The sequence below is a fragment of the Bombina bombina genome, chromosome 5, assembly GCF_027579735.1.
Source record: "Bombina bombina isolate aBomBom1 chromosome 5, aBomBom1.pri, whole genome shotgun sequence".
Lineage (NCBI taxonomy): Eukaryota > Metazoa > Chordata > Amphibia > Anura > Bombinatoridae > Bombina > Bombina bombina.
In genome coordinates, this window is record NC_069503.1 from 82,032,401 (window position 1) to 82,057,771 (window position 25,371).

The following is a 25,371-nucleotide window of genomic DNA, read 5'->3' on the forward strand; positions in this document are numbered from 1 at the left end:
GAGAGTGCATAAAGAGAGGGGAGAGAGAGAGCACAAAAGAGAGGGGGGAAGAGAGCAAAAGAGGGGGGAGAGAGAGAGAGCACAAAAGAGAGGGGGAGAGAGAGAGAGAGGAGGGGAGAGAGAGGAGAGGGGGGGGGGAGAGAGGGGGGGAGAGAGAGGGGGGAGAGATAGCCGAAAAGAGATGGGGGAGAGAGCTCAAAAGAGAGGGGGAGAGAGAGAGAGCACAAAAGAGATGGGGGAGAGAGAGAGCTCAAAAGAGAGGGGGAGAGAGAGCGCAAAAGAGATGGGGAGAGAGAAAGAGCAAAAGAGAGGGGGGAGAGAGAGAGGGGGAGAGGGAGAGCGCAAAAGAGGGGGAGAGGGAGAACGCAAAAGAGGGGGAGAGAGAGCGCGCAAAAGAGGGGTGGGAGAGCACACAAAATAGAGAGGGAGAGAGAGAGCAAAAGAGAGGGGGGAGAGAGCAAAAGAGAGGGGAGAGAGAGCGCGCAAAAGAGGGGGGGAGAGCACACAAAAGAGAGAGGGGAGAGAGAGAGCAAAAGAGAGGGGGAGAGAGAGAGAGAGAGAGAGAGAGGGAGGGGGAGAGAGGAGGGGGAGAGAGGGGGGGGAGAGAGAGAGGAGGGGGAGAGAGAGAGGGGAGGGAGAGAGAGGGGAGGGAGAGAGAGGAGGGGAGAAAGCAAAAGAGGGGGGGAGAGAGAGAGCTCAAAAGAGAGGGGGAGAGAGAGCACAAAAGAGATGGGGGAGAGAGAGCTCAAAAGAGAGGGTGAGAGAGAGCGCAGAAGAGATGGGGGAGAGAGAGCAAAAGAGAGGGGGAGGAGAGAGCGCAAAAGAGAGAGGGAGAGAGAGAGAGCGCAAAAGAGAAGGGAGAGAGAGAGCGCAAAAGAGAGGGGGGAGAGAGAGAGCAAAAGAGGGGGGAGAGAGCACAAAAGAGAGGGGGAGAGAGCAAAAGAGAGGGGGGGAGAGAGAGCGCAAAAGAGAGGGGGGAGAGAGTGCAAAAGAGAGGGGGGAGAGAGAGAGCACAAAAGAGAGGGGGGAAGAGAGCAAAAGAGGGGGAGAGAGAGAGAGCACAAAAGAGAGGGGGAGAGAGAGAGAGAGGAGGGGAGAGAGAGGAGAGGGGGGGGGGGAGAGAGAGGGGGGGAGAGAGGAGAGCCGAAAAAGAGATGGGGGAGAGAGCTCAAAAGAGAGGGGGGAGAGAGAGAGAGCACAAAAGAGATGGGGGAGAGAGAGAGCTCAAAAGAGAGGGGGAGAGAGAGCGCAAAAGAGATGGGGGAGAGAGAAAGAGCAAAAGAGAGGGGGGGAGAGCACAAAAGAGAGGGGGAGAGGGAGAGCGCAAAAGAGGGGGGAGAGGGAGAACGCAAAAGAGGGGGGAGAGAGAGCGCGCAAAAGAGGGGTGGGAGAGCACACAAAATAGAGAGGGAGAGAGAGAGCAAAAGAGAGGGGGGAGAGAGCAAAAGAGAGGGGAGAGAGAGCGCGCAAAAGAGGGGGGAGAGCACACAAAAGAGAGAGGGGGGAGAGAGAGAGGCAAAATAGAGGGGGGAGAGAGAGAGAGCAAAAGAGAGGGGGGAGAGTGAGAGGCAAAAGATGGATGAGAGAGAGAGCACAAAAGAGAGGGGGGAGAGAGAGCACAAAAGAGAGGGGGGAGAGAGAGCGCAAAGAGGGGGGAGAGAGAGAGAGCGCAAAAGAGAGGGGGGAGAGAGCGCAAAAGAGATGGGGGAGAGAGAGAGCGCAAAAGAGAGGGGGGAGAGAGAGAGCGCAAAAGAGAGGGGGGGGACAGAGAGCGCAAAAGAGAGGGGGAGAGAGAGAGCGCAAAAGAGAGGGGGAGAGAGAGCGCAAAGAGAGGTGGGAGAGAGAGCAAAAGAGAGGTGGGAGAGAGAGAGCTCAAAAGAGAGGGGGGGAGAGAGAGAGCTCAAAAGAGAGGAGGGAGAGAGAGAGAGCTCAAAAGAGAGGGGGGAGAGAGAGAGCAAAAGAGAGGGAGAGAGAGAGAGAGAGCAAAAGAGAGCGGGAGGGAGAGAGCGCAAGAGGTGGGACCGCTTGTACTGCAAAAAATGGCCTGTTTGAACGGGCTTTAGGACTGGTATATATATATATTTAACATTACCAGGGAGACTGACCATCTCCCATTGGTTTAAGCACCCCACCCAAGTTCAGGTTTGCTCATATCAGTGTAATAGAGTTGTGAATAAAAAGCCAGGGAGTCTCATTCTAGTATGAAGAGTAAAAGCAGGAATGATTCAGCCCTCTGTGGCAAAAGGAGCTGTAGTGTTAGAACCAGTCGAATTGGGGCACCTTGTAAGTGGTGACTGGCTAAGCAGAATATGGCCATATTGTGTGACTAAGTTCCCAATATTATTTAAAAAAGAATAGTTGTCTCTTGATGTATTTGCAGGCAATTTTTTGCAGCAGTTCAAAAAATATGTTGTGCTTTTTTGAAAAGGATGTGAGCTGATACCTCTTTGTTTGTATGTATGTATATATATATATATATATATATATATATATATATATATATATTATGTGTGTATATATATATATATTATGTGTGTATATATATATATATATATATATATATATATATATTATGTGTGTATATAATATATATATATTATATATATATATATATATATATTATGTGTGTATATATATATATATATATAATATATATATATATATATATTATGTGTGTATATATATATATAATATCCCCCATCACATCACAGACTGACATTGTAAATATATATCTATAAGGAGAAAGCACTGGTATATGCGAATACTAACACACCTCACTGATAAACATTCCACCCACCCAGAAACCACCCTCAGCTAAGAAGTTCAGAAATGCTGTTATTATTTATTTTGAAAGAGAGCTTCCTGCAGCGTCATTATATACTAAACTAATTGCGCCTTATGCCACAGGCTGGCTGTGATGTCTATATACGGAGGGCACACGCCTTCCTTCTTGTCTCGCACAGCTCTTATGGAGACGGTCCCCTTAGTAATTAGTTAAGCCTGGTGCCTACCTAGTTTTCGTGTCTGTGCACCCTTCTGCTCCTTCCTTCACTGCTTCTGTCTGGGCGAATGCAGCAGGATGTGATGACTCCCCTCCGAGCCTCCCGATCCTCTTCCCCCTCCCACTGTGTCACACAGTCACTCACGTCATCATCATACTCTGTCTCTCCTGCAGATTACCCGTTTTTTATTTAGTAACCCCGGGCTAAGTGCTCCTCTGGCCATCTTATATTTTGTAAAGTCTGTGCTCACTGCGTCAGGGGAGCGCTTAGCCCGGGGCATTTGAGGCTAGTTCCGGGGACACGGACACAGAGCCTCAGACCGGGACTGTCCCAGTGAAACCGGGGCGGGTGGGCCAACCCTAACTGAGGTCCATCAGCGAGAAGGACAAAGACTGATTAAACAGCTAATGACAACACTGACTCACTGGTCTCTGAGTGTTGAGCAGCCAGTGGGAACTCCACCCCTTTTCCTATATAACTGCCCCCTTTCCTATGTAAACAAAAGCTCACTGGCTATCAAGGCTGTGACACACTGCAAGCGATGCGACGCGAGGCGAAGCAGCTGCTTCGCTCTGTGTTGCATCGCTTCTGAAGATCAAATATTTCATCTCTGAGCGCTCAACTACGCGACCTGACGCAGCAGAGTGCTCAGAGATGAAAAGGCAGGACACACTGAGCGCGCACAGCCGCATCTACACGCTACGCCACGCTCCGCTTGCAGTGTGTCACAGCCTTAAGGCTCTGTCTGTGCAGCACAGACATATGTAAGTTATATGCAGCAAGGAAGTGACAGCTGCAGACACCTGGCTTTTGTCACTGGTCCCCAACACATTGTGTGATTTCTATAGATCACCAGGTGAGAAAACACAGCCAGAGCCTAACAGTTACTAGATCTGCTCACAAAGTGTAAAAATAAAAAGATTATGTACATTTACATAATGGATGTGAACTGGAAGGTTGTTTATAATGGTGTGTTTTATCTGAATCATGTATTGACTGTCACTTTAATAATATAGGTAGATTAAGAACCTGTTAACAATCACATAAAAATGCTAATTGTGACTTTATAAGAGCTGAGTCCCTCTGTCCTCTCCCCCTATAGACAGACAATCAGACAATAACTGATGCTGATACACTCACCAAGATGCTGCAGATCAGGAAGTGACATCTAAACCAGAGGAGGGGGGACAACTGTAGAACTTCAATTCCCAGAATTCAAGAAACAGGTCACACGTCATGTAGCAGCCAATTAGAAAGAAGATGTGAATGTTCAGCTTTTATTAGCTTTATTTACACCTATGCACTGTAGTAATGCGACGTAGCTCCACTCTAGACAGGAAACATGTGACCTCCACTCAACGCTTTTTTTTCTTTGCTTTTTTTTTTTTTTTTTAAATCAACTTTAATGTAACAAACACCCTATAGACAATCATTCTGAAACGAAACATTTTGCAGCTTTCTTGTTCTTAATGTTCACTCACAGTGGTTTATGCTGATTGTCACTTATAAGGTAACCACTGAGACTGTCATTTATGAGGTAACCTCTGTGACTGTTATTTATAAGGTAAGCACTGTGGGGGTTGCCACCTCAGCCATGTTTTCCTGGACACTTTTGAGTTACACATGCTGCAGGGTGTGCAGGGAGGAACATGTATTGTGTTTCTGGACAGCACTATTCATATTCCTTCCTGCACACCCTGCAGCATGTGTAATTTATAAGTGTTCTGTATTTTAAGGGACGGGTGGCAACATTTATAAGGTAATCACTGTGACTGTCATTTATAAGGTAATCACTGTGATTGTCATTTATAAGGTAATCACTGTGACTGTCACTTATAAGGTAACCACAGTGACTGTCATTTATAAGGTAATCACTGTGATTGTCATTTATAAGGTAATCACTGTGACTGTCATTTATAAGGTAACCACTGTGACTGTCATTTATAAGGTAATCACTGTGATTGTCATTTATAAGGTAATCACTGTGACTGTCATTTATAAGGTAATCACTGTGACTGTCACTTATAAGTGAACCACTGTGACTGTCACTTATAAGGTAATCACTGTGACTGTCATTTATAAGGTAACCACTGTGACTGTTATTTATAAGGTAACCACTGTGACTGTCATTTATAAGGTAATCACTGTGACTGTCATTTATAAGGTAACCACAGTGACTGTCATTTATAAGGTAATCACTGTGATTGTCATTTATAGGTAATCACTGTGACTGTCATTTATAAGGTAACCACTGTGACTGTCATTTATAAGGTAATCACTGTGATTGTCATTTATAAGGTAATCACTGTGACTGTCATTTATAAGGTAATCACTGTGACCTGTCACTTATAAGTGAACCACTGTGACTGTCACTATAAGGTAATCACTGTGACTGTCATTTATAAGGTAACCACTGTGACGTTATTTATAAGGTAACCACTGGTGACTGTCATTTATAAGGTAATCACTGATGACATGTCACTTATAAGGTAACCACTGTGACTGTCATTTTATAAGGTAAACCACTGGTGACTGTCATTTATAAGGTAATCACTGTGACCTGTCACTTATAAGGGAACCACCTGTGACTGTCATCATAAGGTAACCACTGTGACTGTTCACTCTTATAAGTAATCAACTGTGACTGTCATTTATAAGGGTAACCACTGTGGACTGTCATTTTATAGGGGGTAACCACTGTGAATGAGCATAAAAGGGACAGTAAACCTAAAAAAATTATGTTAATAATTCTGCACATAGTGCAGAATTATGATAACATTATATTAGTGTTATCGTATAAAACTTAATATTCCCTTTGCATTTTTTATAAATATGACTGTTTCTCAGACCCGCTCTCTGTGCTCTTTCTGAGCGGGTCTGTTTTTTGTTACCTTTTTACTAAGGTAACCACTGTGACCTGTCATTTAAAGTAACCACTGTGACTGTCATTTATAAGGTAACCACTGTGAACTGTCATTTATATGGTAACCACTGTGACTGTCATTTATAAGGTAACCACTGTGACTGTCTATTTCTAAGATAACCACTGTCCTGATGTCACCTTATAAGGTAACCACTGTGACTGTCATTGTATAAGGTAACCACTGTGACTGTCACTGTATAAGGTAACCACTGTGACTGTCATTTATAGGGTAATCACTGTGACTGTCCATTTATAAGGTAACCACTGTGACTGTCATTTATAAGGTAATCACTGTGATTGTGCATTTATAAAGGTAATCACTGTGACTGTCATTTATAAGGTATTCACTGTGACTGTCACTTATAAGGAACCACGTGACTGTCACTTATAAGGTAATCACTGTGACGTGTCATTTATAAGGTAATCACAGTGACTGTCATTTATAAGGTAATCACTGTGATTGTCATTATAATGAACTCACTGTGACTGTCACTTTAAGGTAACCACTGTGACTGTCATTATAAATGAATCACTGTGACTGTCACTTATAAGGTAACCACTGTGACTGTCATTTATAAGGTAATCACTGTGACTGTCATTTATAAGGTAACCACTGTGACTGTCATTTATAAGGTAATCACTGTGAATTGTCATTTATAAGGTAATCACTGTGACTGTCCTTTATAAGGTAATCACTGTGACTGTCACTTAATAAGGGGAACCCACTGTGGACTGTCACTTATAAGGTAATCACAGTGACTGTCATTTATAAGGTAACCTCTGTGACTGTTATTTTATAAGGTAACCACTGTGACTAGTCATTATAAGGGTAATCACTGTGACTGTCACTTATTAAGGTAACCACTGTGAATGTCATTTATAAGGTATGCACTGTAGTGTCATTTATAAGGTAATCACTGTGACTGTCATTTATAAGGTAATCAGCTGTACTGTCACTTATAAGGGAACCACTGTGACTGTCACTTATAAGGTAATCACTGTGGACTGTCATTTATAAGGTAACCCACTGTGACTGTCATTTATAAGGTAATCACTGTGACTGTCACTTATAAGGGAACCACTGTGACCTGTCAATTTATAAGGGTAAATCACTGTGACTGTCATTTATAAGGTAACCACTGTGACTGTCATTTATAAGGTAATCACTGTGACTGTCACTTAGAAAGGGAACCACTGTGACTGTCATTCATAAGGTAACCACTGTGACTGTCACTTATAAGGTAACCACTGTGAATGAGCATAAAAGGGACAGTAAACCTAAAAAATTATGTTATATAAATTCTGCACATAGTGCAGGGAATTATATAAAATATTAGGGTTATCGTTATAAACCTTAATATTCCCTTTGCATTTTTTATAAATATGACTGTTTTTCAGACCCGCTCTCCTGCGCTCTCTGAGCGGGTCTGTTTTTATTACACAGCGCATCGGGCGAGCTGTATAGTCACAGCCCTGCCCGACCGCGCCATAACACTAAGTGCAGCTCGGCTCCTGCTGTCAGACAGAGCAGGAGCGAGCTGCACTGTGTATAATGGCGCGGTCGGGCAGGGCTGTGACTATACAGCTCGCCCGATGCGCTGTGTAATAAAAACAGACCCGCTCAGAAGAGCGCAGAGAGCGGGTCTGAGAAACAGTCATATTTATAAAAAAATGCAAAGGGAATATTAAGTTTTATAACGATAACACTAATATAATGTTATATAATTCTGCACTATGTGCAGAATTATATAACATAATTTTTTAGGTTTACTGGCCCTTTAAGGACAAGAAATTAAGCTGCAAAATGTACAAGGCTGAAGCTGGATTCTTATTCAGTCAGCTTCTTATTCTGCAACTGATTACAATTTGCAAAATAAAGATATTCTACAGTTATATTTATTTTTAAATAAAAATAATAACTTTCCAAAAACCTAAACAAAAATTACATGTTATAAAAAAAAAAAAATCTTATTTGCACTAAACAGATGGCAAATGGCACACTTTTGAGTAACTGATATTTTAAAAGGTTAAAATCTGGTGGGCCACTCATTTATATGTGGATATATACAGGGCGTGAAACCCTATCATAGCAACAGACGTTAACAGCCTGGCCCAACGCTCTTTATGGCAAATACATTGTTGACAACCTGGTCACTTCATATATTTTGTAACCCCCAAAAAAAGAAAACCACTATTGGCACTCACTTAAACACATAGGTAGATCCGCAGAAAGAGAGCAAAATAATAAATAAAACTTAACTTTTACTGTCAAATCGGTTAAGGCTCTAAGAAAGCCCAGGCGAAACGTGCATTAGGGCATTTGCCTGTCATGTGAGTACTTCTTGGACATGGTTATACTTTTATTTGTTGTGCTCTCTGTGATTGATATACAGGTTAATTCCATACCTTAGTCACTGCAAGCCGTATCTTTATCACAATAATTGTAAGCAGCTGCCTACCAAGAGAGAGTCTGATAAGACCCACCTATGTGGGTAGCACCAAATCATAGTCAGTAGTTTTTTTTAGGGATCTTGGTAGACATCTTACATTGGGCCTCTGACAGTGTTGGAATCTGCTCAATTTTGCAAACTTACGGCTAGATTTTAGAGTTTGGCGGTAGCCGTCAAAACAGCGTTAAAGGGGTCCTAACGCTGGGTTTTACCGCCCGCTGGTATTTGGAGTCAGTCATTAAAGGGTCTAACGCTCACTTTGCAGCCGCGACTTTTCCATACCGCAGATCCCCCTACGCCAATTGCGTATCCTATCTTTTTCAATGGGATCTTTCTAACGCCGGGTATTTAGAGTCGTGGCTGAAGTGAGCGTTAGAAATCTAACGACAAAACTCCAGCCGCAGAAAAAAAAACAGGAGTTAAGAGCTTTTTGGGCTAACGCCCGGTTCATAAAGCTCTTAACTACTGTGCTCTAAAGTACACTAACACCCATAAACTACCTATGTACCCTAAACCGAGGTCCCCCCACATCGCCGCCACTATAATAATTTTTTTTAACCCCTAATCTGCCGACCGCACACCGCCGCCACCTACGTTATACTTATGTACCCCTAATCTGCTGCCCCCTAACACCGCCGACCCCTATATTATATTTATTAACCCCTAATCTGCCCCCCTCAACGTCGCCGACACTACCTACACTTATTAACCCCTAATCTGCCGACCGGACCTCACCGCTACTATAATAAATGTATTAACCCCTAAAGCTAAGTCTAACCCTAACACTAACACCCCCCTAAGTTAAATATAATTTAAATCTAACGAAATAAATTACTCTTATTAAATAAATTATTCCTATTTAAAGCTAAATACTTACCTGTAAAATAAACCCTAATATAGCTACAATATAAATTATAATTATATTATAGCTAATTTAGGATTAATATTTATTTTACAGGCAACTTTGTAATTATTTTAACCAGGTACAATAGCTATTAAATAGTTCTTAACTATTTAATAGCTATTGTACCTGGTTAAAATAATTACAAAATTACCTGTAAAATAAATCCTAACCTAAGTTACAATTAAACCTAACACTACACTATCAATAAATTAATTAAATAAATACCTACAATTATCTACAATTAAACCTAACACTACACTATCAATAAATTAATTAAATACAATACCTACAAATAAATACAATTAAATAAACTAACTAAAGTACAAAAAATAAAAAAGAACTAAGTTACAAAAATAAAAAAATATTTACAAACATTAGAAAAATATTACAACAATTTTAAACTAATTACACCTACTCTAAGCCCCCTAATAAAATAACAAAGCCCCCAAAATAAAAAAATGCCCTACCCTATTCTAAAATTAAAATAGAAAAGCTCTTTTACCTTACCAGCCCTTAAAAGGGCCATTTGCGAGGCATGCCCAAAGAATTCAGCTCTTTTGCTTGGAAAAAAACATACAATACCCCCCCACCAACATTAACCCACAACCCACATACCCCTAATCTAACCGAAACCCCCTTAAATAAACCTAACACTAAGCCCCTGAAGATCTTCCTACCTTATCTTAACCACACCGGGTATCACACCGATCCGTCCTGGCTCCCATGTCTTGATCCAAGCCCAAGTGGGGGGCTGAAGACATCCATCCTCCGGCTGAAGTCTTGATCCAAGCGGGCAGAAGAGTAGATCCGGACCGGCAAACATCTTCATCCAAGCCGCATCTTCTATGTTCTTCCATCCGATGACGAACGGCTGATCTTCAAGACCTCCAGCGCGGATCCATCCTCTTCTTCCGACGACTAGACGACGAATGAAGGTTCCTTTAAGGGATGTCATCCAAGATGGCGTCCCTCGAATTCCGATTGGCTGATAGGATTCTATCAGCCAATCGGAATTAAGGTAGGAACATTCTGATTGGCTGATGGAATCAGCCAATCAGATTCAAGTTCAATCCGATTGGCTGATCCGCTTGATAGAAGACTTCAGCCCGATCATGGACCTCTTCAGTTCCCGCTTGGATGAAGACTTCAGCCCGATCATGGACCTCTTCAGCTCCCGCTTGGATGAAGACTTCAGTCGGATCATGGACATCTTCAGCTCCCCGCTTGGGCTTGGATCAAGACATCGGAGGCTCTTCTGGATCGATCGGTGAACCGGCGTGGTGAAGACAAGGTAGGGAGATCTTCAGGGGCTTAGTGTTAGGTTTATTTAAGGGGGGTTTGGGTTAGATTAGGGGTATGTGGGTGGTGGGTTGTAATGTTGGGGGGGGGTATTGTATGTTTTTTTTTACAGGCAAAAGAGCTGAATTCTTTGGGGCATGCCCCGCAAAGGGCCCTTTTCAGGGCTGGTAAGGTAAAAGAGCTTTTCTATTTTAATTTTAGAATAGGGTAGGGCATTTTTTTATTTTGGGGGTCTTTGTTATTTTTATTAGGGGGCTTAGAGTAGGTGTAATGTAGTTTTAAAATTGTTGTAATATTTTTCTAATGTTTGTAAATATTGTTTTATTTTTGTTAACTTAGTTCTTTTTTATTTTTTGTACTTTAGTTAGTTTATTTCATTGTATTTATTGTAGTATTGTATTTAATTAATTTATTGATAGTGTAGTGTTAGGTTTAATTGTAGGTAATTGTAGGTATTTTATTTAATTAATTTATTGATAGTGTAGTGTTAGGATTTAATTGTAACTTAGGTTAGGATTTAATTTTACAGGTAATTTTGTAATTATTTTAACTAGGTAACTATTAATAGTTATTAACTATTTAATAGCTATTGTACCTGGTTAAAATAATTACAAAGTGCCTGTAAAATAAATATTAATCCTAAAATAGCTACAATATAATTATAATTTATATTGTAGCTATATTAGGATTTATTTTTACAGGTAAGTATTTAGCTTTAAATAGGAATAATTTATTGAATAACGAAGTTAATTTTATTTAGTTAGATTTAAATGAATATTTAACTTAGGGTTGGGCTTAGAGTTAAGCTTTAGGGTTGAATACATTTATTATAGTAGAAGTGAGTTCCGGTCAGCAGATTAGGGGTTAATTATTGTAGGTAGGTGGAGGCGCGACTGGGGGGGCCATATAGGGGTAATAAATATAATATACGGGTCCGGGGTTGTTAGGGGCAGCAGATTAAGGGGACTAGGATATAATGTAGGTTGCGGCGGGTGTACGAAGCGGCAGACTTAGGGTGTTTAAAAAAAATATGACAGGTGTCAGCGATAGCGGGGGCGGCAAGATTAGGGGTTAATAAGTGTAACGCTAGGGGTGTTTAGACTCGGGTACATGTTTAGAGTGGTTAGGTGCAGACTTAGAAGTGTTTCCACATAGAACAATGGGGCTGTGTTAGGAGCTTATCGCTGCTTTTTTGCCAGGTATTTTTCAGCTCAAAACTGCCCCATTGTTTCCCTATGGGGAATCGTGCACGAGCACATTTTTTAAGCTGGCCGTGTCCGTAAGCACCGCTGGTATCGAGAGTTGCAAGTGGCGTAAATATGCCTCTACGCTCCCTTTTTGAGCCTAACGCACTGAAAACGCAGCCATTTCTGTGAACTCTAAATACCAGCGGTATTTAAAAGTGCGGGAAAAAAAAGCATGCGTTAGCTACTGCCTGGTCGTTACCCCGATCAAAACTCTAAATCTAGCCGTTAGAGCCCTCAAACGATTATTGTCTTATTTTGAAATAGACAACTGTAGTGTGTTTAATCCACGATGCTCCAATATTTGTAGCTTTAATATTTGACAGTAAAAGTTGTTTTATTTTTTTGGCTCCCTTTCTGCGGATCTACCTATGTGTTTAAGTGTGTGCCAAATAGTGGTTTTATGTTTTATTTTTCTTTGGATTACACTGTATACCAACCACTAGGCTCCCCCCCTGCACTCCCCTAAGGAATATGAGTGTATGGGTTTATAGATGGAACCATAATTTGATGAATAAGGCAGTTCTATACCTATCTCATTGATATACACTTCATATATGTTACCTTTTCTGAATAAGTAACTGGTATTTTAAAAGGGTTAAAATCCTTTGGGCCATTAATTTCTGCGTAGATACATACACAGCGTGAAGCCCTACATAGGATAAACATGTTTTCACCTTGGCCCAATGGTGCAACAAAAACTATTGCCACCTTGCCACTTCATATATTTGACATTTTCTAAATAAATAACTGGTATTTCAAATGGCCTTAAAATCCTTAGGGCCACTCTTTACTGTGGTGGATATATACAGTGAGTGAGCCCCTTCATAGGATAAATATGTTCTTAGCCTGGCCCAACGCTTTTTGTAGCAAACAAACTGGTGCCAACGTTGCCATCTCATATATTTTTACATTTCTGAATAAGTAACTAATATTTTAAAAGGGTTAAAATCCTTTGGACCACTCACTTCTTTGTGGATATACACAGGGCGTGAACCTCTCCATAGAATAAACATGTTCTCAACCCTGGCCTAACGCTTTTTGAAGCAAATAAACTGGTGACAACCTTGTAACCTCATATATTTTACCTTTTTTTAAAAGGAATCAGATATTTTAAAAGGGTTCAAATCCTTTGGGCCCTCATTACTGTGTGGATATATACAAGGAGTGAGCCCTTTCATATACAAGTAGTGAGCCCCTTCATAGAATAAACATGTTTTCAGCCTGGCCCAAAGCTTTTTGTGGCAAACAAACTTGTACCACGTGGTCATCTCATACATTTACCTTTTCTGAATAAGTAACTGGTATTTTGAAAGGGTAAAAATACTTTGGGCCACTCATTTCTGTGTGGATATATACAGAACGTGAGCCCCATTATAGGAGAGACATGTTATCAGCCTGGCCCAACGCTATTTATGCAAATAAACTTGCCACGTTATATATTTTACATTTTCTAAGTAAGTAAATAGTATTTTAAAACGGTTAAAATCCTTTGGGCCACTGATTCTGTGTTGTTATATAGGGCATGAGCCCCTTTGTACAATCCAAGTGTTTTCAGACTGTGCCAAAGAATTATATGGCAAATAAACCCTTTAAAATAGCAGTAACTTATTTAGAAAAGGTAAATATGTGATTTGACTAGGTCGGAACCAGTTTGTTTGTCATGAAAAGCGTTGGGCCAGGCTGAGAACATGTCTGTGCTATAAAGGGGCTCATGCCCTGTATATATCCACACAGAAATGAGTGGCCCACAGGATTTTAACCCTTTTAAAATACCACTTATTCAGAAAAGGTAAAATATATGAAGTGGCAAGGCTGTCACCAATTTGTTTGCCATAAAGAGCGTTGGGCCAGGCTGACAACATGTCTGTCCTATGAAGGGTTCATGCCTTGTATATTCCACACATAAATGAGTGGCCCAAAGTATTTTAACCTTTTCAAATGACCAGTTACTTATTCAGAAAAGGTAAAATATATTAGATGGCAAGTTTGGCATAAGTTTGTTTGCTATAAAAATCATTGGGTCAGGCTAAAAAACACGCTTATCCTGTGAAAGGCTTCAGGCCGTGTATGTATCCACACAAAAAATTGTCGCCCAAAGGATTTTAACCCTTTTCAAATACCCGTTACTTATTCAGAAAGGTAAAATGTATGAAGTGGCAAGGATGGCACAAGATTGTTTGCCTAAAAAGCATTGGGTCGGGGGGGCGTGTCCTAGCCGCAGCCATGAGGAGTCGCAAAGTTGAGAAACTCTCTCTATAAACTTTAGAAAAATGTCAGTTATCTCTTCTCTATTCAGCTATAATTTCTCATAACTGTGAAACTAACAGAGGCAGTAGCCAAGGATCTATTTGACACCAAATATTGCCCTGTTTACATCGGCAGAAAGAAACAACTTGAGTCTCCAAAGATTGACGACTGCGGCCCTCATACCTTTTTTACATCCAACCATCCTCCCCCCCCCCCCCCCCCCCCCGGTTTGCTAGCAGCCGGGTAAAGCAGTTTCACGCTAGTGAAAATCTTAACTATTCATTGCAACCTTGTTCCTAGCTATGGAGAGGGATTTACATTTGCAGATGCAGTCGATGCTTGAAGAACTGGAACTACAGATGCTCCGCAATTTCGAGGACTTACACCATACCTTAAAAATTGCCAGTGGTAAGGAAGCACACGAGTCATCTGAAATGGCAGAAGTGACAGACATCGCTTACCCAGCAGGGGACGGCTAACCCAAGTAGGCAGCTCCTTTCACTACAGCCCACATGCGATCCTAAGCCTAGCTTGGAAATAGAGGAGCAAGTAACCCGCGGGTGGCCCTCTCTACACAAGAACACACAGAACATCAGGACGGAGCCAGTCCTTACCTTCTTACCCCAGCTAACAGCGATCCGCAGAGTAATAGTGATTGGGAGAGACCGGAGAGCACCCGACCTGCAAGCAACACTGCGCTAATCTATAATACCTGAGCCGCCCCCCCTGCACCCATGTCTCTCAGATGGAACATGCACTAAACCCCCCTAACCGTCTCCCGGGAAGGTGCGGCCGACCTATGGAGTAGTGATAGAGCCTTAGGGAAGAAGCCTGTTCCTGTGAATAAGCAGCAGAGTAGTAGGCGACGATCCAACAGAGAGGGTTTATCGAATCCCTGGTCATCAAGTGGAGTAGCTGTCCCTCTCATATGTCACTGGCTCGATACGGACAGGTCACCCAGGAGAGGCATGGGTTAATCAATCATATGGACTTACTTCCTTAAATGAAGGTGTGGACATCCCTGTTTTATTCTAAGGTCCACTTTTTTTTGTTTTTTTGTTTTGTTCCAATATGTTTTGGGCCCTTCCTGCCTTTGTGGATCCCCATATCTATATGGCTTAGCACTACTGAGCCTGATGTACTCAGTTTGTTACCACGTGGACGCTCTCCACTTCTGTTTTAGCTTAATTATTTACACAGTCCACAGTTCTGATTTTACATGGATGGTAATAAACCTCATTGATTCTTTTACACCCAGACCCATTAGAGGGAATAGCTTTCTCACTCCTGTTGTACGGGCTTTAATGATGACTCTCCTGTTTATTATCTTATGGGGGTATATGATGTTTTACAGTAGAGATGTGATGTCATGTTATACTTAAAGGATGACCATTAGTATATAAGGTTGGATAAATCATATTAGATATTGTTGATAGATGCCTATGTATATGTTTTCCCCTCCTTTTTAATGATCTTATTTGTTAGATACTGTTGATGCTCCATGAGAGATATAGGAAGCAGCTTCAATATGGAGCAGGTTTCTTGAAATACTATAGTGGTTTGTGTTAATAGACATATCATTTAACCTGACCTTTTATTTGCTTGGTGTGAATGTACATTTGGACTAGTACCTTTACTTTACTGTTCCTGGTTCACAGTTATTTCAAATCTTATGCTCTTATACTTGTCATTTAGGTCCTTAACCAATGCCAGTTCTATTTTAGCATTCTGTCTTATGTCTACATTTGAACCTGTATTACATCTACAACCTGTTTCTGCTCAATGCTAAATGTATATGTATTTTAGTCAACATACCTACTGGATGTATCTATACCTACCCCATCCTCTCTTGTGAATGCTTACTACCGACATTCCTTTTTCTACCACCCTTCCCTCCACAATTCCATGTCAATATTCTAATAGCCCTATACTACTCCCCCCTAGACAAATATACTTTGTACCCTCTCCATATCATAGTATTTTCACTAGCCCAACTAGAAACCATATCACTTTACCTACCCCTCTCTTCTATACGAGTGGCTTGGGCCCACTGACTCCCTTCCCCAATACCCCCTAAAAAGAAAAAGAGGTTCCATTTTCAAATACGAGGTTAGGCCACTAATTGTATAAGTGTTCTCTTCTGAACACATATTTGTGCATAGGTATGTAGAATATGATGATCGTCTTAGTATAATATTATAACTGAGGTCCTCAGTTATCCAACCTCAAAATCAATGTGCTTTATGTGGATCTAAATGACAGATTTTACTGCCTATACTGTTTATATGTTGACAATTGTTTGTGTCCATAACTAAATTGTGACCTTGTTGTTTTTCTTTTTTTTCTTATCACTTTTGAAACCTCAATAAAAACACAATACGTCTATTCTATAAAAGGGGTTAAAGCCCTGCATATATCTACACAGAAATGAGTGACCCAAATAATTTTAACCCTTTTAAAATACCAATTACTTATTCAGAAAAGGTAAAATATATGAAGTGGCAAGGTTGGCACCAATTTGTTTGCAATAAAGGGCGCTGGCTAGGCTGATAACGTCTATCCTATGATGGGTTCACGCCTTGTATGTATACACAGACATAAATGAGTGGTGCACAGGATTTTATCCTTTTTTAAATACCAGTGACTTATTTAGAAAAGGTAAAATATATAAAGTGGCAAGTTCGGCACCAATTTGTTTGCCATAAAGAGCGTTGGACAAGGCTAATAACGACTGTCCCATGAAGAGGCTCACACATTGTATATTCCACACATAAATGAGTGGCGCAAAGGATTTTAACCCTTTTATAATATCAGTTACTTATTAGAAACAATCAAAATTATACCATGGTTTGCAATCTGTTTATTGCAATTTGTTTTGTTTTTTTTGTTTTTTTTATAAAATGTAACGGCTAGATTTAGAGTTTGGCGGTAGCTGTCAAAACCAGCGTTAGAGGCTCCTAACGCTGGTTTTGGCTACGCTGGTATTTAGAGTCAGTCAGGAAAGGGTCTAACGCTCACTTGCAGCCGCGACTTTTCCATACCGCAGATCCCCCTACGCCATTTGCGTATCCTATCTTTTCAATGGGATCTTTCTAACGCCGGTATTTAGAGTCGTGGCTGAAGTGAGCGTTAGAAATCTAACGACAAAACTCCAGCCGCAGAAAAAAGTCAGTAGTTAAGAGCTTTCTGGGCTAACGCCGGTTTATAAAGCTCTTAACTACTGTGCTCTAAAGTACACTAACACCCATAAACTACCTATGTACCCCTAAACCGAGGCCCCCCCACATTGCCGCCACTCTATAAAAAATTTTAACCCCTAATCTGCCGACCGCACACGGCCGCAACCTACGTTATCCCTATGTACCCTAATCTGCTGCCCCTAAATACCGCCGACACCTACATAATATTTATTAACCCCTAATCTGCCGCCCCCCCGCTATCGCTGACACCTGCATATTTTTTTAACCCCTAATCTGCCGCTCCGTACACCGCCGCAACCTACATTATACCTATGTACCCCTAATCTGCTGCCCCTAACACAGCCGACCCCCTATATTATATTTATTAACCCCTAATATGCCGCCCCCAACGTCGCCTCACCTACCTACAATAATTAACCCCTAAATCTGCGACCGGACCACACCGCTACTATAATAAATGTATTAACCCCTAAAGCTAAGTCTAACCCTAACACTAACACCCCCCTAACTTAAATATAATTTAAATCTAACGAAATAAATTAACTCTTATTAAATAAATTATTCCTATTTAAAGCTAGAATACTTACCTGTAAAATAAACCCTAATATTGCTACAATATAACGAATAATTATATTGTAGCTATTTTAGGATTAATATTTATTTTACAGGCAACTTTGTATTTATTTTAACCAGGTACAATAGCTATTAAATAGTTAATAACTATTTAATAGCTAAAATAGTTAAAATAATTACAAAATTACCTGTAAAATAAATCCTAACCTAAGTTACAATTAAACCTAACACTACACTATCAATAAATTAATTAAATACAATACCTACAAATAACTACAATTTAAATAAAGTAACTAAAGTACACAAAAATAAAAAAGAACTAAGTTACAAAAAATAAAAAAATATTTACAAACATTAGAAAAATATTACAACAATTTTAAACTAATTACACCTACTCTAAGCCCCCTAATAAAATAACAAAGACCCCCAAAATAAAAAAATGCCCTACCCTATTCTAAATTTAAAAAGTTCAAAGCTCTTTTACCTTACCAGCCCTGAAAAGGGCCATTTGCGGGGCATGCCCCAAATAATTCAGCTCTTTTGCCTGTAAAAAAAAACATACAATTCCCCCCCCCAACATTACAACCCACCCCCCCCCTACCCCAAATCAAACCCAAACCCCCCGTAAATAAACCTAACACTAAGCCCCTGAAGATCTTCCTACCTTATCTTCACCATGCCAGGTTCACTGATCCGTCCTCCGAAGTCTTGATCCAAGCCTCCGAAGTCTTCATCCAAGCCCAAGCGGGGGCTGGCGATCCATAATCCGGCTGAAGTCTTCTATCAAGCAGCGGCTGAAGAGGTCCAGAAGAGGCTCCAAAGTCTTTATCCTATCCGGGAAGAAGAGAGATCCGGACCCGGCAACCATCTTTATCAAAGCGGCATCTCTATCTTCATCCGATGACGAACGGCTCCATCTTGAAGACCTCCGTCGCGGATCCATCCTCTTCTTCCGACGTCCAACTGAAGAATGAAGGTTCCTTTAAGGGACGTCATCCAAGATGGCGTCCCTCGAATTCCGATTGGCTGATAGGATTCTATCAGCCAATCGAATTAAGGTAGGAAAATTCTGATTGGCTGATGGAATCAGCCAATCAGATTCAAGTTCAATCCGATTGGCTGATTGGATCAGCCAATCAGATTGAGCTCGCATTCTATTGGCTGATCGGAACAGATCCGCGACGGAGGTCTTCAAGATGGAGCCGTTCGTCATCGATGAAGATAGAAGATGCCGCTTGGATCAAGATGGTTGCCGGTCCGGATCTCCTCTTCTTCCGGATAGGATGAAGACTTTGGAGCCTCTTCTGGACCTCTTCAGCCGCCGCTTGATAGAAGACTTTCAGCCGGATTATGGATCGCCAGCCCCCGCTTGGGCCTTGGATGAGACTTCGGAGGCTTGGATCAAGACTTCGGGAGGACGGATCGTGAACCTGCATGTGAAGATAAGGTAGGAAGATCTTCAGGGGCTTAGTGTTAGGTTTATTTAAGGGGGGTTTGGGTTAGATTAGGGGTATGTGGGTGGTGGGTTGTAATGTTGGGGGGGTATTGTATGTTTTTTTTACAGGCAAAAGAGCTGAATTATTTGGGGCATGCCCCGCAAATGGCCCTTTTCAGGGCTGGTAAGGTAAAAGAGCTTTGAACTTTTTTAATTTAGAATAGGGTAGGGCATTTTTTTATTTTGGGGGTCTTTGTTATTTTATTAGGGGCTTAGAGTAGGTGTAATTAGTTTAAAATTGTTGTAATATTTTTCTAATGTTTGTAAATATTTTTTTTATTTTTTGTAACTTAGTTCTTTTTTATTTTTGTACTTTAGTTACTTTATTTAATTGTAGTTATTTGTAGGTATTGTATTTAATTAATTTATTGATAGTGTAGTGTTAGGTTTAATTGTAACTTAGGTTAGGATTTATTTTACAGGTAATTTTGTAATTATTTTAACTATTTTAGCTATTAAATAGTTATTAACTATTTAATAGCTATTGTACCTGGTTAAAATAAATACAAAGTTGCCTGTAAAATAAATATTAATCCTAAAATAGCTACAATATAATTATTTGTTATATTGTAGCTATATTAGGATTAATATTTATTTTACAGGCAAGTTTTTAGCTTTAAATAGGAATAATTTATTTAATAAGAGTAATTTATTTCGTTAGATTTAAATTATATTTAATTTAGGGGGTGTTAGTGTTTAGGGTTAGACTTAGCTTTAGGGGTTAATCCATTTATTAGAGTAGCGGCGAGATCCGGTCGGCAGATTAGGGTTAATAATTGAAGTTAGGTGTCGGCGATGTTAGGGAGGGCAGATTAGGGGTAATACTATTTCTTATAGAGTTATTGAGGCGGGAGTGAGGCGGATTAGGGGTTAATAACTTTATTATAGTAGCGGTGAGGTGCGGTCGGCAGATTAGGGTTAATATTGTAGGTAACTGGCGGCCGACGTTGTGGGGGGCAGATTAGGGGTTAATAAATATAATATAGGGTCGGCGGTGGTTAGGGGCAGCAGATTAGGGTTACATAGGGATAACGTAGGTTGCGGCGGTGTACGGAGCGGCCAGCTTAGGGGTTAATAATAAAATGCAGGGGTCAGCGATAGCGGCCGGCGGCAGATTAGGGGGTTAATAAGTGTAAGCTTAGGGGTGTTTAGACTCGGTGTACATGTTAGAGTGTTAGGTGCAGACGTAGGAAGTGTTTCCCCATAGGAAACAATGGGGCTGCGTTAGGAGCTGAACGCTGCTTTTTTGCAGGTGTTAGGTTTTTTTTCAGCTCAAACTGCCCCATTGTTTCCTATGGGGGAATCGTGCACAAGCACGTTTTTAAAGCTGGCCGCGTCCGTAAGCCACCGCTGGTATTTAGAGTTGCAGTTGCGGTAAATATGCTCTACGCTCCCTTTTTTGGAGCCTAACGCAGCCCTTCTGTGAACTCTAAATACCAGCGGTATTTAAAGGTGCGGGGAAAAAAGCATGCGTAGCTAACGCACCCCTTTGGCCGCAGAACTCTAAATCTAGCCGTAAGTTTGTTTAGGTTTTTAGAAAGTGTATTATTTTATTTAAAATAAAAATAATGCTAGATATCTTTATTTGAAAATTGTAATCAGTTGCAGAATAAGAAGCTGACTGAATAATAATCAACTTCAGCCTTGTACATTTTGCAGCTTTCTTGTTCTTAATGTTCACCTCACAGTAGTTACCTTATAAATGACAGTCACAGTGGGTTACCTTATAAATGACAGTCACAGTGGTTATCTTATAAATGACAGTCACAGTGGTTACCTTATAAATGACAGTGACATACCCCCCAACTGTCCCGATTTTCGCGGGACAGTCCCGATTTTAGGGGTCTGTCCCTCTGTCCCGAGTTGCTAGCCATCTGTCCGATTTGCCCCAGGCATTTAAAAAAATATATATATTTTTTTTTTTTTTTTTTTTTTTTTTTTATTCTTTTGGGTCCATACTCAGAAGCAGCTGGCTTTGCTCTCACAGGGTTAGATACCATTTAGATTCCCTGTGGAAAAGGAATGGTGTATGGGTTAAGCAGGAGTAAGAAGGCTGTATACACTCTGACCACGAGTAATGGTGACCTCTCTAACCTACCTCTGGTAATGATGATATCTAACCCCTGGTGATAATACTAGCATGCCTTCAGTTTTATACAATGAGCAGTGGCAGCCGCAGACTGCCAGCTAATGTGCTTGCCAACCCCAGACCCCATACAATGAATTACAGATACCCATATATGATGTAGTGTGTGTGTCTATCTGTATCCATAACTCTGTGTGTGTATCTGTATGTATAAGTTTATGCTATGTAGTGTGTGTCTGCATGTATAAATGTAAGCTATGTAGTGTGTGTATGTGTATCTGCATGTATAAGTGTGTATCTGCATGTATAAGTGTATGCTATGTAGCATACCCTCCCAACATTTCAAAATTCAAAAGAGGGACACCCCCCCCCCCCCCCGGCAAAAAAATTGAAATGTGGTGGGCGGGGCTTAAAAAATAATAAAGACCAAAGTAATAAAATAAAAATTCTAAATAAAGTCATATATTTTAATACACTTAGGCACAATCAAACACAAGCTCAAACCACTGGTATGGCTATGTGAGCGCTGTATTTAATTAGCCTTTGCAAAGACATTGCTAAATATTTTTATCTTAATTGCACATTTATTAATAAATTCTTTAAAACTAATCTCTGCATTCCCCATTAATATTCTAGATTCTGGCCTTTAAAGTCAGCAAAAATGCACAGTAGCACGCTACATAGCATACACTTATACATGCAGATACCACACATACTACATAGCATACACTTATACATGCAGACATACACACACTACATAGCATACACTAACACATGCAGATACACACACACTACATAGCATACACTTATACATACAGATACACACACAATACATAGCATACACTTACACATGCTGATACACACACACTACATAGTGTACACTTATACAGGCAGATACACACACACACTACATAGCATACAATTATACATGGCAGCATACACTTATACATGCAGATACACAGACACTACATAGTATACACTTATACATGCAGCATACACTTATACATGCAGATACACAGACACTACATAGTATACACTTATACATGCAGATACATACACACTACATAGCATACACTTACACACACACATACACACACACACACACACACTACATAGCATTCACTTATACATGCAGCATACACTTATACATGCAGATACACAGACAACTACATAGTATACACTTATACATGCAGACACACACACACTACATAGCATACACTTATACATGTAGATACACACTTATACATGCAGATACACATACACACACTACATAGCTTACTTTATACATGCAGACACACACCACACTACATAGCATAAACTTATACATACAGATACACACACAGAGTTATGGATACAGATAGACACACACACTACATCATATATGGGTATCTGTAATTAATTGTATGGGGTCCTAGGAGTTGGCAAGCACATTAGCTGGCAGTCTGCGGCTGCCACGGTTCGTTACCCTGGTATTAGCACTGCTCATTGTATAAAACTGAAGGCATGCTAATATTATCACCAGGGGTTAGATATCATCATTACCAGAGGTAGGTTAGAGAGGTCAATATTACCCGTGGTCAGAGTGTATACAGCCTTCTTACTCCTGCTTAACCCACACACCATTCCTTTTCCACAGGGAATATAACAGGTATCTAACCCTGTGAGAGCAAAGCCAGCTGCTTCTGAGTAAAATAAATGTAATGCTAGATATCTTTATTTTGCAAATTGTAATCAGTTGCAGAATAAGAAGCTGACTGAATAAGAATCCAGCTTCAGCCTTGTACATTTTGCAGCTTTCTTGTTCTTAATGTTCATTCACAGTGGCTACCTTATAAATGACAGTCACAGTGATTACCTTATAAATGACAGTCACAGTGGTTACCTTATAAGTGACAGTCACAGTGGTTACCTTAAAATGACAGTCACAGTGATTACCTTATAAGTGACACAGTGGTTACCTTATGACAGTCACAGTGGTTACCTTATAAATGACAGTCACAGTGTTACCTTATAAATGACAGTCACAGTGATTACCTTATAAGTGACACAGTGGTTACCTTATGACAGTCACAGTGGTTACCTTATAAATGACAGTCACAGTGGTTACCTTATAAATGACAATCAGCATAATCCACTGTGAATGAACATTAAGAACAAGAAGCTGCAAAACGTTTCGTTTTTCAGAATGATTGTTTATAGCAGAGCTTTCCAAAACTTTTCATGTTGGCGACACACTTTTTAACCCTACATAATTTCGTGACACAGTAATTCAGTTGTACTAGCAAACAGAGGTTAACTAACTTGTTTTAAGAGATAGACACATACATAAATGATATATAATAACGAAATGTATTTACAAATGGCACTGCAAACACACTGCTATCCCACTCGCTGACTACACATGCAGTCACGAGCCGATTGAGGAGACTACACGTGCAGTCAGGAGTCAATGTGCCGCCAATGGGAATAGTTTCAGTTCCCACTGAGCTGCGCCAGTATGTTAAGATGATCTGTGACCCACTAGGTATCAATAACGAGTCAACCATGTGCTATGCGTAGCAAGCAGGCGGAAAGATGGAAACCAAAAAAAAAAATTAAAAATTAAAAAAAAAAATTGTGCTGAAGCAGGGACACACCTACACACTGCTGCCGACACACTAATGTGTCACGACACACAGTTTGGAAAGCACTGGTCTATAGGTTGTTTGTTAGATTAAGTTGATTTAAAAAAAAAAAAAAAGCTTTGAGTGGAGGTCACATGTTTCCTGTCTAGAATCAGTGGAGGTCACATGTTTCCTGTCTAGAGTCAGTGGAGGTCACATGTTTCCTGTCTGGAGTGAAGCTCCAGTCTGCAGCTAGACTACTTTATGTAATTATGGTTGGTACACTACAGCTCACTGTACAAGTTTAAATAAAGCTAACCAAAACAAAACACCTCCCCTCTTTTTCTATTGGCTGTTGTAATGACACGTGACTTCCCTTCATCAGTTCTGGAATATGTAGTTTTTCTGTTTTCTTTCTTACTGTTGCATTGTTAGTACCTGATGTCACTTCCTTTAGGACTGCAGCATGGGTAATGGCTAGATTCCATCCCTCTAAAGGGCCCTCTGACATCACAGCAGTCACGTGACTGCAGTGATCACATGGTACAGAGAGTTGAGGAAGCAGAAGGGCGGGATTTTCAAATCAATAGGACTCTTCTGTTTTACCTCTGCAGTTGTGAGCTTGGTCAGGAGTTGTCTGTGCTTATGCTGCTGTGTGATTGGTCAGAACTTGTTGTCTGGGCTTATGCTGCTGTGTGATTGGTCAGGACTCGTTATCTGGGCTTATGCTGGACATGGAAGAAACACTATGACAAAGGAGTGAGAAGAATTTGTGTCTGCAAGAAGCTGGATCCTGATTAGAGGCTGCTTTATAACAGAAAGTTAGAGATTTGTAGATTGGCTTTTTTTAACTCTAATAATGGGAACCTCATCTGTGCCTAGGATTTGTGCTAGAACATAAAGAACTGGGTGTGGGAAAATATTACACATGGAGCCCAGCATTTGTTTTTTATTCTTCATGTTTTATTCTTTCTTTTGTAGGACAGAAGCTGTTATCTGGGACTGCAGATGAGCAATGGGAAACCACTAAGTAAAACTGCACTTGTTGTCTTGTTTATGTTTGTGGGGTTATCAGTCATTACATAATTAGTGAAATTCAGCTAGATTTTAAAACTTGCATTTAAAATGGAAATTAGTTCATAAGAATAGCAAATAGTTAATTAGCTTACATTGTTACTATATATCTTTAACTTCCTTCTTTATGTGCTGGTGTTAGGGTTGCCACCTTTTCCTAAAAAAAATACCGGCCATGGGTGGGTGAGCCACAAAAGGGTGTGGTCACAAAAAGGCAGGGCCAAAAAAGAGGCAGATTCACTCAATGTAACATGACCCTACATGTTAC

The 25,371-nt window shown here is 40.5% G+C and overlaps 1 protein-coding gene and 1 long non-coding RNA gene across 2 annotated transcripts in view; one reads left to right on the forward strand and one right to left on the reverse strand.

The window, feature by feature from the left end:
- The window catches only part of LOC128659925 (uncharacterized), a 59,947-nt gene extending 34,863 nt beyond the window's left edge, over nucleotides 1-25,084 (forward strand). Inside the window, exon 2 of the long non-coding RNA XR_008402487.1 lies at nucleotides 25,011-25,084. This is a non-coding gene — a long non-coding RNA (uncharacterized LOC128659925). The remainder of the gene's footprint in view (nucleotides 1-25,010) is intronic.
- LOC128661335 (uncharacterized) overlaps nucleotides 1-25,371 on the reverse strand; it is a 183,204-nt gene that overhangs the window by 64,543 nt on the left and 93,290 nt on the right. The gene's annotated exons all lie outside the window — the stretch shown is intronic.